This window comes from Podarcis raffonei, chromosome 1 (assembly GCF_027172205.1).
Source record: "Podarcis raffonei isolate rPodRaf1 chromosome 1, rPodRaf1.pri, whole genome shotgun sequence".
NCBI lineage: Eukaryota > Metazoa > Chordata > Lepidosauria > Squamata > Lacertidae > Podarcis > Podarcis raffonei.
In genome coordinates this window covers 125,729,342-125,743,224 of record NC_070602.1, presented here as the reverse complement: position 1 = coordinate 125,743,224, position 13,883 = coordinate 125,729,342, and the positions used below count along the sequence as shown (strand labels likewise).

Below are 13,883 nucleotides of genomic sequence, written 5' to 3'. Positions count from 1 at the left end.
GGAGGAATGGTGGAGACCCCCTCCCCATCCTGACCCTTCCAGGCAAGAGGAAGAAGAAGATAGTACAGTGGTACCTTGGGCTACAAACACCTCGGGTTACAAGCATTTCGGGTTACAGACTCCACTAACCTGGAAGCAGTACCTCGGGTTAAGAACTTTGCCCCAGAATGAGAACAGAAATCGTGCGCCAGTGGCACGTCGGCAGGAGGAGGCCCATTAGCTAAAGTGGTACCTCAGGTTAAGAATGGTTTCAGGTTAAGAACGGACCTCCGGAACAAATTAGGTTCGTAACCAGAGGTACCACTGTATAGATTTACAACAGGGGTTTGAGGGAGGTAGCATCTCAGAGGCAGATGAGAGGAAAAGCTGGGAAATCATGGGAGAGCCAGGACAACACCCAGCTGACACATTGTCATTAGAAAGCACCCCAGACCCTCCATCTCCCAGAACCTGGTGAGCCCTAAAGGTAAGAGAGCAAAGAGCTCAAAGGCAGAGGGCACATAGCAGCACCCGTAGAGGAGACAGTGAGAATGACGAATGAGGAAATGGGAGAGATGGGGGGTGGGGATTCACTCGGGACAACGCCATTATCCAAGAGGCTGGGTTCTATAGCCTCTCTCTGTAAAGATTGAAATAAAAAAGGACGGCAATCAGCCGGAAGCCACTGACAGCATCCTGACAATAATTGGGATATAAATATTACTGATTACTAAGTAATTTCAAATATTGCTTTGAGACTTGTGCTACCATACGCTTTATGTCTTTGCCTAGTAGAACAGATGATTATGTTTACTACAAAATTATGAATTTTCTTCCTAAAAAGTCACACTATACCTAGTTAATAACTACAGTAGCTTTGCAAATAATTGATCAGACAAGAGACACCCAATCACTGCTTTCCTAATATTCTTCATCCTCCCTTCCATGGGAAATCTACTCCCATCCTCAACACCTTCCCCTCTGGCAATATTTTCAACAATGACTGCTTATGTATCCTTTTTTGTATTTTAAATCCAATAGGGAAAGAGAAAGTATATGTGCAGCGTCTTCTTTACTATGCTTTTCTATGTTTCTCAAGCTAGGACAGCATCCTACAGAGTTATGGCACACGATACCACCACCCATCTTTTCTGGACTTACAGGGCTAAGTAGCCTACAGCATATTGGAGGCCAGGACACAGGTATGAAGAGTAATATCCTAGTTAACAGTCCTGGTAATGAGTCAGAACAGAAATCCTTCAATTTTTATTAGTCTCGGGAGGCAGAGCTATATAAGTGGTCACCTTATTCGTACTTAAGAAAATGGCAAATAATTTTAAACTTAATTATTTATTAGTATTGGTTTGCTTAGGGAGCAATCCAAACCTCCAAAATTTGCTGTATATGTGTGTGACAGGATGAACAGTGAGTCCCTCTCCATCGGCTATGCCAGTGGAGAGGAGCTGTTGATGGAGGAAGGCTCTGCTGCAGTAGAGGCTTGTCATACAATTCAATCAAGTGGGAGCTACTTCCAGAGCTAGCCAGCATAAGCACCTGAAATGGGGTGTTTGGAAGAAAGGTCAGGGCTGCTCAGAACTATAAATGACCTGCTGGATCCTATGATGGCCCACTTTCCCTAAAGGATCCAGTGGAATCAGAAGACCATGAAAGCAGTTCAGCATTGTCGAAGCATTTTCCCGTTTTTATTATTATTTTCAACTCTTTCCCATGTTACATTTACAAGAGTAAGAAAGATGTGCAGAAGAACCCCAAGATGATTCAGACTAGGAAATAGTTGAATGTGACTATTTTTTCCATGCAAAAGTAATGTCTTAAAAATGGAATCTATTTCATTGCAAGGTTGAAAATAGGTTGTACTGACAGACTATGCTGATAACCCATGGCAAATAGATAATGAAGTCAGTAAAACAAAATATCATAAGAGCACTTATCATTTATGTTCATATAGTTCTGAAATGGTATATACAAATACTAACCAACAATCAGGATTACAAAAAAAAGAATAAAGTGATGCTAAATAATCTGTTCAGCTTTTTCTCACCTGCAACAAATTAGGCTTTCAATATGCAAAGCATCTTCCTTCAAGAAAAACAAACGATCATGATTTCATTTAATTGTAATTTAATGAGGCATAATTTATTTTTAAAGTGATATACACCAGGTGTGTGGTAAGGGAACTGGCCCAGCCAGACAAACTGTAGTGATGCTATTTTTGAGAAATGCCTGAAGATAGCTGGAGATTGTTTTCATTTCTGCAAAGCATGTTTCTGCTACAGAGGACAAGCAGGAGGCGAAAACCCACAACATTTGTAATTTGCTATAAAATTCCATTGGCTAAATTAGCTCATACCAACAGAGCATTTTCTTAAAGCGGGGGGGGGGGGGGGGGGGACGGGACAAATTATACAGTAATAGCCATGCAACTCTAGAGGTCCAATTCTGCATGTAGTTATGCAAGTTTAAGATCATCAGACATAAAAAACTGGGCAAAGGATCACCGCCCAAAATTCTACTGTATAGACCTAAACCTGTAACCATACCTTGCTTCTCAAATATTTATCTAGTCTCAAGGAGACAACTCATAAAATGGCTATCTAGACAGCCTTCCAACCTCAACATGACTGTTTTTAAAAAAGTGTTTTAAAAATGAGGGTAAGAGAATTTTTTAAAAAAAAGTGTGCTACATATAGGATTTGCAAATCTGGAATTCTAAACTTTTACAATGAGTCTTCAAAATGCCAGGTATCTGGGGCTTTACATTTTACAATATGTAACATATTTACAACAAATGATCTAGTTGCTCCTGCTAACGAAACCTCAAAATAATCATTAATGGTTCAATTGTGAGAACATTCTCTGTAACAACCAAAAGAGGTAATAAGTTTATATTATCACTTTCGGTTGTTACAGAGAATGTTCTCACAATAGAACCATTAATGGCATAAATTTGCACATTACAGCAGAATTGTGTGAGCTGATTTTTCATGGGCTCACATCACTGTTGCAGCAGCTGCTCACAACCACATGGAGACCAACATTTTCAAGAAGGGAACATGAAGAACTGAGGCAAATAGCTGTGACAGGAGATAACGATTTAAGTCTTACTGACAAATTAAAAATGAACAAATCATGAGATCCAACTGGTATCCCCTCAACAGTTCTTGAAGCACTTGGAACTTGAAATTGATGGCCTTTGGGATAAAAATATGCAACTTGTCCCTAAAATCAGTCTGTACCTGAAGATTGAAAAGCAGCCAATATACCATAAATTTTTAAAGGGATCGAGGAGACAGAAAACTGTCTGTTCTGTCTCACTAATTGTTTAGTGTTCTTTGACAGTGTCATGTGGATTGATCTGGTAGACATTGTATACTGGATCTTTCAAAAAGCTTATGACACAGACCCTCACCCAAAACGCAGGAGTGAACTTAGAAGTCATGGGAACTTAAAAGTCCCCTCATAGATTGGTAGCTGGTTAAAGAACAATAAGAAGAGAGTAGGAATAAGCTGACAGTTCTTGCAACTGGGTGATGTAATCAGTGGGGTTTCAAATGAATCTGATTTAGGACCAGTAATTTTCAAGTTGTTCATAAATTATCTAGAGTGGGGGGCAAGCGACAAGGTGGCCAAGTTTACTGACGACACCAAATAATTTAGGATGCTGGCCTTTGACCACTACTTTCATGGTGTTGCTGTAACATGTGAAGAGCTAACTGCAGTCCCCCAGTACTGTCCCAGGGCTAATATCAAAATAGGGATTCAATTACATTCAAAAATAAGACACTCCTAGTCTTGTGAACAGGAAATGCAAAGTTGATTTACTGAAAAATCTCATCATTTAGAATCAAATAAAGAAACACCATTTGAAGTTTCAGTGGAGGTGGAGATTCAGCAAGATCATTTCTCTTATTTTCCATTTTGGATTTCTATGTTTTCAGGTCTGTTTGGATATGTGACAAAAATGCTGGGTTTCAGGTTTTTCAATACATTCAACACAATTCAATACATTCAATACATTCAACACAATTAAGATGTTAGCATTTAGCTATAGAAAACACTCGTGTCTAGCTCACTGACATTTTCACAACACCCATATTTAAAGGACTAGTCTCTGATCTTATATAATAAAAGAGATAATTCTGTAACTGCTATGGAGTTACTATTATGACCATTATGTCTCACAACATGTCCTCATTTTCAATACTGGTATTACTTTAAACTTTAATTCATTATCACATATTGGTTTGAGTCTGAATCTTAAAACTAATTTAACTAATGCTTAACGTATATATATCTCAGGAGATCTCTCCTTAGCCTTGGAACGGCAGCATTCAGGCTGATTTGAATAAAATGTATACAGTGTGCAATGATGGGAATTCAATTTTTATTATTAAAAATGAAATGTTTTACTCCTCAAAGAAAATGCTGCTATTACATTAGCTTAATAAAGTCCCTTTTTATTACAGTATCTCTTTTTAGGAAGGGCAGTGTGTGCTTGTGGAGCTCAGGGGAATTGTGAGGAAAGAGCAAAATAAACCACATGCAACTGCTAAGTATTGTATTTAATAAAGTAGACCATTTTGAACGACGTCACAAAGGAAGCAACATATTTTGATATCCAAAATTCTTGCAACACATTTGCTTCCAAGAACAAGAATACATTCATGAGCTGGGAGGAAAGCAGAAGGCCATGTTCAGAAGGCCTAACTGTCCAGGGGTCCTTTTAATTTAAGACTTAATTTAAGTCTTTTAATTCTAACAACTTAAAAGGCTGCTATCCTATCTCCAATTTCCTGAGAATAAGTCCTATTGAATTCATACACCCTTCCCACCCACCCCCCTTGTGCCATAAAGCACTCAGCATGAAAAAAATTTCAGGCGATCAGAAAATTGCACAAAATTAGCTTCAGAAAATGGCTTTTGTAACTAATGTTAAGAGACATATGAACAATAACTATGGTGTACATTTTTATTTTAAAAAATACTAGAGGTGTAAAGCAGCTACAAACTGGGTTTATATCTGTCACTTTAGGAAGCAGTCCAATCTGTTCCGAGTCACTCTGTGGTCTGTTTGATTCAATTCATGTTTTGAGTCTGAAGCCAATTTGTTAAAAACAAAGCTCTGCTTCCTAAAAATCACTGTTACAGGGAATAAAAATAATGGCTGTAAATTTAGAAATGGATGGATTTTGCAGGCATGGCAGTCCCTCCAATTTGGATTAAGCCCACCAAATTACAGGCAAATACAGCCAAAGGGTAGTGGACCTGACACCTTTCGCAAGGTTCACCTAATGAGTCCCATCAGCCCATGTCCTGCGTGAGAGCTTTGGGTTGTGCAATGGGGCTTCTCCCCCGCTCCTCCCCCTACACACCCTCAAAATTGGCTCAGCAGGTAGGGAGAACCCCCAGAACAGTGTGTGACAGGGAAGAAAGGAGGCTCATTCGACCTGGCAAGCTGAAGAGCTTGAGCTGATGGGACATTCACTACAGCACAATGTTGAATTCCTTGAATATTTTAGAAAAATGTGTATTTTTAATTTTAGCTTGAGGAAAGAGATTTGGGGGGAGGATGCAGTAATAATCACCTTTTCTGAAGGCTTGAACCCTACCAAATTTCAGAAGGGTGGCCACAGTAGTTTTCCTACAAAGACAGCTGTTGCAGTTGGGGGAATATAAAAAAGGAATCACTTAAGCTCACTTAGTATTTTGTGGGGAATTGGTCGGAAAATTTCAGACAAGAGAATGGTGCCCCTGTGTAGCAAACGTGGCAAACTGCACACAAATGGGTCCACGGACTTTTTGCTATGCACCTTTAAAACTGATTTTGAGCAGGTGGGGGCGTATAATAAAAAAGGGATTTATTTTCCTGCATGTGGTTTTGTTTATATTTCTTTATCCCACTCCCAAATCACTGTGATTACAGAGCCATGGGAAATCTTTCCCTTTGATTGAAAACAAGATGTGTCAGTCATAAAGGAGGTTTTTTTGTCCCCACATGTTTCCTTTATGCACTCTTGAGTTTTGCTTCTGCAAAGCTACACCCTTCATCCACTCCATCCTTGCATTTTCCTTACAGTTAGAGAATGAGACATAGTTTTTCTGTGCTAAGGCATAATATTGTATGTACTTTCTGCAGTCTTGTTGTTTTATGCCTGAGTCACAAAGTGCAACGAGGTGTGCTGTGTGGTCTCCGATCTGCCCTGTCAGACCTCATGGGAGCTCTACTTCACTCTGACAAGGCACAGATCTCCTGCCCCTCTGCTCATGAGTCAGGGTTCATACAGAGCAGATTCATACCCCTAATACAGAAAAAAGAAAATGTTATCTTGCCCTTCTTCAAGCAGACAAGACAAAGGTCAGATAATATTTGGCTTCCAATGAGCTAGAAAAAAAATACATTTCTAATCAAATCACTAGCCTTTTTGCCCTTTTTGCCCAATGGCATCTTCCCTTTGTATACAATATGAATCCACTATATCACTTCAACTTTAGCATGCAATGCAAAAACTAACCAGCTTTCATCAAGATGGCACAATACATAATTTTACATCATCAATTTATTCTCCACATATCTATTGCAAAGGAAATAATCAAAAAAAGTGCTGTGCTAGTTTCTTCCTGACCCAACAATTCAGAGATTCATATTCATACATTATTATTATGAAATGTATAGAAAGTGACCTTTACTTTGAAAAAATATATATTTATATTCACAATATTTAAAAAACCTCTTTTTGCAATATTTCTTGCGTCCAGTTATTTTATACCTTGCCCTCATACATTATTTCTAATCTTCTCTTTGCAACTATCAAGGCTACAGACTTACATTTTGTTACATGGATGCTGCCATTGTTGTGATTCTTTTGAAAAGAGATGACAGGCACACAAGAGCACCTCACAAGTGATTTAGAGCCCACAAACTGAAACCAGCCTACAGATCCAGAAAAATGTATCTTTCTCATTGTCAGATTTTAAAATGTGTTTCCATTCAAATTTCAATGGGGAGGAAAGATATACTGTAACAAACAATAAGTGGGTAACAGCTGCTAATTAAAATTCTTGCATGTCACAAAGCAACTGGAAATAAAGTGAGGATCTTAAAAGATAATGCTTTCAACAATTATCCATTCTGATGGCCAATATCTATTCCACCTATATAAGCAAAAGATAAGTTTTATCAATAAGAAAAATCTTTACCTCCATAGATATTCCCATTTTCTGTGTTTGTTCTATAAAACAAGTATTGCTAATCATCCAACTAGTTAAGGAAATCTGGCTACCGGGCCCAATTTCACAAAAAGGGAAGTCCTTAAAAAAAACAACACAAAAATATAGAGAGAGGCTTGATAAATTGTATCCCTGGAGCAAGAACACATCACCCTGCTGGTGCCCACAAAATGGGCTACTCCTCAGTTTATAGCTGAAGCCTCAAGTGGGAGCACAAATACTTTCACTAAAAAGTTTGGAAGGAGAAATATGCTCAGTTTCTTGACATCACAGAAAGCAGTGCTTATGCATCCAAAGATTTCGATAAATATTCCACTCTCTGGGTTTTATTGTGTATTAGAAAAGCCAAACCATTCCTTTTTTCTACAATAGATATTTGGGGGGGAAGTATTCAGCAAAAATATTATGTTGTTGCAAAAAAGGAAGTATTTCCACTATAAGGATTCGTTCACACATAAATTTTACTTGTGGTGTGATGATTTTCTAAACAAGCATTTTTTAACTTGATATAGCAATTTCTGGCACACTCCAATTGTGATCTACTGGTAGATCTCTGGGTAGATCACCCAGGACATCTAGGATTCCTGGCTCCCAACTATTTCACAATGTAACAACAAGATGTTATAGTGGTGAAATAAAGGAAGTAGGATAATTATGAGTGGATTTTTGTGTGGAAAGACCTGGTTTTGTTCTGTAATGTAGAGCCAATCCTTGGACAAAGAATAATACAAAAGGTATGTCTTTTGCTCTGGTTGGTGGATCTCAGAGTTTAAGTGCAATAAACTGGCACGTGAATAGCTAGGCTTATTTCTCAAAACTGCAGTGGTGACAGCAGCATTGTCATGACTTGCAATCCACATGTCATTTACACACTCCCACAATGAACCAACATAATGTCACTCCAGGGAACATCAACTTAGCAGCTTTCTGCCTATCATGACCTTAGGTTCACACTCCCTTTCTTCAGGGGATAAGGCTGAGGATTCAGACTGGGAGAGGAACGTGCCCATAGGGCATCTAGCCAACCAGAATCACTTCTTTGTTTATATCCTGCATTTCTCCCAGTGCAGGACCCAAGACAGCTTACAGCTTAGGGTTAAACAGATACAAGTAAAACACACACTCATGTCTGCAAGAAAACCCTGTGGTGCCAGTACCCCTCCAGCCCAAGTACATGATGCTGTCCTCCACTGACACTGAGTAAACAACTGCTAGAACAAGCTGCCACTTCCTTTAAGGGAAGAGGCTCCTCTCACTGATGGTAGATCTAGCTGCAGCTCCTATTTAAGGCTCAGCCTGACGCTGACTCTTGCTGAAGCAACACTTGAGCTCCACTCTCATGAAGTCTTCAGCCTCAATCTTCTATGGAGCTGTCCAGGGTACCATTTCCTCACAGCAGAACATTGCCTGCTGCCGCCACATGATAAATCCAAGCTGGGGAGCAAGTGTCAGTCCTGCTCAAGAACCAGCCCGCCCACCCCCAATACTGGGCTGTCAGCAGCAGTAGCTGCCTCATCATACTAGGTGCTGCCATTGGCCATGAAGGGGAAAGCTTATCTTGTACACAAACCTTTCTTAAAGTATGTGGGGTTTCCCTGCTCATTAAACTAAAGGAACATTTTGTTCTGGATGCAATGTGAGCCCAGTTCCTAGATGACATCATTAGTACAGCCTTTGGAGGTGGGAAATGTTAAGTGCCAGAAGAGGAGCTGAGAAATCCAACCACTGTTGAACAACATAGTGAGTTCAGTAGAAAGTTGAAATGGGGAAGCAACAGGAAGCAATTTTGAGTAGTAGTAATTTTATCCATTCTCTGAAATTCCATTAATAAGTAATGAGAGCAAAGCTCCCCCAAAATTTTAATTTATTAATTTATTTACAAAATTAAAACTTTGCCTTCAAATGATCTCCCAAGGCAACTTGCATTAGATTAATACAATGAACTATTTAGTTTGTAAGCTCAGTGGACTTATTTAGAATATATATATATATATATATATATATATATATATATATATATCCCATTGTACAACTCCCTGAGCAGTTTACGAACAAGAATAAATGCATACCAACAGTAGAGAATATTACTAAAAGCAGCAGGGCAAGATAAAAGTACAGCAGCTATAAAAACAGATCTAATGTATAACAGAGCCATTGCTGTTTTTAATGCCATCCCCAGGTGCCAAAAAAAGGAGGAGATTTGGCATCCAACAAGACTCCCTAGAGTACTACAACTGCGATGACCTTTTCTCCAGTCACCTAGTATTTGGGCAGATTTGTGAGGAAGTGGGCAGGTCCTTCTGATATAGTTACAATACCAAAGTATCCAGAAACTGGCTACATCCCTCCTTATATTGTCCGTGAACAAGGGGAAGGGGAAACACTATAGACAAGGTCCCCACACTACATCTAGGGTGAGATCTAACCACATTTCAAGATTCATTTTGAGATTTCTCCCTTTCCCCAATACACATGTGTGTCAGCAATTTGTTCCAATGGATTTAGCCTAGTTTGGATCAAAGCTTCCTCTACTTCATTTAACAGATTTACTTGGATGGAAGTTCTCAAGGGAGAAATAATGTTAGTAAAAGGGGTTTTTCAGCCTCCAAGTATGTAGGTCATTGGACTTTAAAATAAATTAGAGAATAGTTTATCTATTAAACAAGCCCCACAGTACATATTTTATGAAGCTGGACTTAATTGCAGGTTAATGTACAACACACCACTCACTATATAAGGATTAAATACTAGTCCATCATTTAGGGATTAATAAATTCTATTAGCTAGTTTACTGAAATGTTTTTTTAAAATAAATAAATATGTATTTTGAAGGTAAAATTTAATACTTGTCAGAGTATTTAACTTAATCTAATTTACTTGTCAGAGATATAAGTAGGGTGAGTTTGCAAATTAGCTTTTGCTCCTTACTTTTCATCCTTCTCTCTAGATATGATTGTTAATTCCCATGGCTCCAGCGGCCATATTTATTCCCCAACCTATATTTCTATCACAATTCCTCTCCTCCTGTTTAATACTGCATCTGCAAACATCATATTCTAACAACCTATCAAGGTCTCAAACTGAATATGGCATATATGGAGTTCTCTGCAACTTTACCACAGGTATACTGTTACCTCAAGTTCCCATCTTCTAGGCACGCTACCCACATTGATACAAATATCAGCTGTTTAGGTTATCATTCTTTTGGCTCTTTTTTTTCTTTTCTCTTTGTAAACCACTTTGAGGGGCTCTCTCCACCCCCTCAGCCAAGTGGTGTATAAATTTTATGAAATAAATAAACTGGCTTAATAAGTAGAGCTCTGAACAAACTTTTGGCTGCACACAACGCACCTTTGAGCAAGTGAACAAACTAGGAAGACTGCATTAACTATAGTTCCTTGCTTTTTAAAATTATGTTGAATAGCTTCAGAACAAGCCAACATACGAAGCCAACTTCAAAGCATGGCTTCATATTCTGGCTTGTTCTGAAGCCATTCACCATAGTTAATGGGAAGATTTCCCGATTTGTTCATTTTCACAAAGGGAGGATCAAAGTGGCTGATGAGAAATGATCATCTGAACCGAGCCCACTGTGAGCAAATTTGTTTGTGGCAGCCATCTGAAAGCTTTTATCTGGAAATAACGATGATTGAAACTGGGGCCTTGCATATATAATACACATGCTCATTAACTCAATTTAGAAAGTTATTGCCCTTCCAGCTCATGTAAAGGTCAACCCCTGCACCTCTGATTATTTCATGAGATAAATACAGAGGGAAAAAGAACCCAAACAATAAGGGAGAGAAACAGCACTGAAGTAAGTTGACCAAAGTTACACCTGAAACAGGACCCAAAAATGTTGAGCTGTCACTGAACACTTAATGTCAATGTGGTGGTGGAGTGTTTAATTGTTACAGAGTTCAGTCACATAGCAAGAAGAAGGGTGATACCCACTTTAAATGTTATAGATCAGCACAGTGCATACATACTTTCTTGGGGAAATTGTAGCAATGCTTGTTTTACCACTCTTCCAAATATTTGACATTTCACTGTTTCACTAATCCCAGTTCTGCACTCCACATACTATCTAGTAAAATTTGCCTGGGGTCCTCCAGGAGGCAGGATGGGATATAAAGTGAATAAATAAATAAATTTCACCCAGAAGCTTTTGACCCTGGGAATAGCTTTTGTTTGTTTCACTGTAGGCTTGGGTACTATCATTACAAATTTAACAAATTTGCTAAAATATAGTGTTTTATTCATTAACAGTAGTAGAAAAACTACAAAGCCAATATTACGGCTGACCTCTTCCTCAAGTTCAAAGTATTTTACTGTGTCAATACTGTCTATGTTTATTATATTGAGCATACATATACATATACAAACAAAACAGGTTAGAGTTCCAGAGGGATGAAATCCTTTTCCAAATTAAAAACAGCATTTTAAAAAGGAAATACTCATGCATTCCACTATAATTTTTATTTGATATCCTCAAGGCTAACCTGAAAAATTCAGTCATTTTGATTCAAAGTGAATGTTTTTGCTGGCTGTAGCCATCTTATAAATTTAATAGCAGAAAGGAAGTAATAAAAGTATGCTGCGAACGTTAATTAGTTCCCACATAACATGGCATTTTCAGCATGGTAGTGCCAAAAAAAATCATTAATCCACTAGAATAGACAACTGGCCTGTGCTGTGTGTGGAGCAGACCTCCAGGAGATTTTTAAAAAGTAGACAGTATTGCCGTCTTTGCTACTACTCCTGGCCTACACTTACAATGTTGCAAGGTGCAAGGATGGAGCTGAGATATGCAGTTCTATGACTGCCTGGAACTGCAGCCATTTTTATGCATGCACACAAATATAGACATAAATGTTGGATGGACACACAATTTATTCAGGGATAAAGTATTTTGAAATAAGATTGCTATTTCACCATGAAATAACAGCATTTATATAGTGCACTGCAAGGATGGGACGTGTTTCATGTACATTGCCTTAGAATAGAAGTATATATTATTACATCAGAAGTAACCAAATCACATCATCCCTGACCACTGTTCATGCTAGGTAAAGGTAAAGGTACCCCTGACCATTAGGTCTAGTCGTGACCGACTCTGGGGTTGCGCGCTCATCTCGCTTTATTGGCCGAGGGAGCCAGCGTACAGCTTCCGGGTCATGTGGCCAGCATGACTAAGCCGCTTCTGGCGAACCAGAGCAGCACACGGAAACGCCGTTTACCTTCCCGCCGGAGTGGTACCTATTTATTTACTTGCACTTTGATGTGCTTTCGAACTGCTAGGTTGGCAGGAGCTGGGACTGAGCAACGGGAGCTCACCCCGTTGCAGGGATTCAAACCGCTGACCTTCTCATCAGCAAGCCCTAGGCTCTGTGGTTTCAACATCATCTGGAGGACACCATGTTGTCTGTCTCCACTGTCACCTGCCATTCCCACACCCCACTTTTAACTCACTGATTTTCATGGTGCTGGACCACCACTGTCTATTTTTCACTCAGAAGTACTGGCAAACAGCAACAGCCTCTCTAGATAGGCTTCTTCCCATCTCAGTGCTGCACCCTCTCCAGCCACATTTATTTTAGTGGCCAAGGTGAGGCCAGGCATGTCCAAAGTCTGTTTCACGGGGCTAATCCGGCCCTTGTGGCAGTTTATTTCCTGCAGTAAAATCCTAAAAAAAACCTCAACAACTTAGGTTGGCCCTTTGGTCAGCCCTCACGGCCCTTCACTTCATCAAATCTGGCCCTCTTTGAACAAAGTTTGGACACCACTGCACGGTATGCAATGGGACGTGGCCCACAGAGAAGAGGCAACAAATATTGTTCTCATAAACAAAGCAACAGGAAGTGCTGAAAATGAAGATTTTCAAGCACTACACTACGGAAGCATTCATGTTTAAGAAAGTGGCAGGCAACTTACATGATGTGGTGCTACTACCACTGACAACAACTTTTTGCCACCTTTGGGCAATGTGTGAACACACTGGCACAGAACCATGGATCAGTCAATGAAAAGAATATTATGAGCAGCAAATTGTTGGCAGGGTGACCTTGGGAGGTTAGAAAAGACTTTGTGTAGGTGGGAAGGGGGGGCACAGATCTGGTCCATAGGTTAGCCATCCCTAATATACATGCTTACACTTTCCTGTCTGCCACCTTTATTCTGAACTGACCCAAAGATCTCCAAATAAACAAATAGCTCAAGACGCATTTCAGCTCCCACAACCATACAAAGAAGCCCATGGTAAGGAGGAGCATAATGATTTGGAATGGAGAAATAGTAGGCAGCAGAAAGAATTGTGCTTCCCTTCCTCTTCAGTTCTCTATTGCAAATTGCCACCTCACAAAACTGTCACTTTTTTTAAACACACATATGCATGTCACATATAGTTCAACCCTAAAATTCTGTGATTATTTCCTCCCTGATTTTTTTTAACCTTTTGTTTTCTTTAGCAGACTAGGTAGATTGGGTATGAGCAGAAGAAGGGCACATGAAGACAGGCTCTTTAATTGTTTTCCCTGCTCCCCACTCCGAGCTCCAAATCACCTCCCTCAAATTGCCGAGTGGAAATATATGGGAACGATGCATCTTTAAAAAGAAGTTTGGGAAGGACATTTTTCGGCTGAAATGGGCCAGAGGGG

The 13,883-nt window shown here is 39.4% G+C and overlaps 1 protein-coding gene across 3 annotated transcripts in view; it reads right to left on the bottom strand.

Annotated features, from left to right (window-relative positions):
- The window catches only part of SATB2 (SATB homeobox 2), a 128,537-nt gene that overhangs the window by 45,011 nt on the left and 69,643 nt on the right, over positions 1-13,883 (bottom strand). The gene's annotated exons all lie outside the window — the stretch shown is intronic.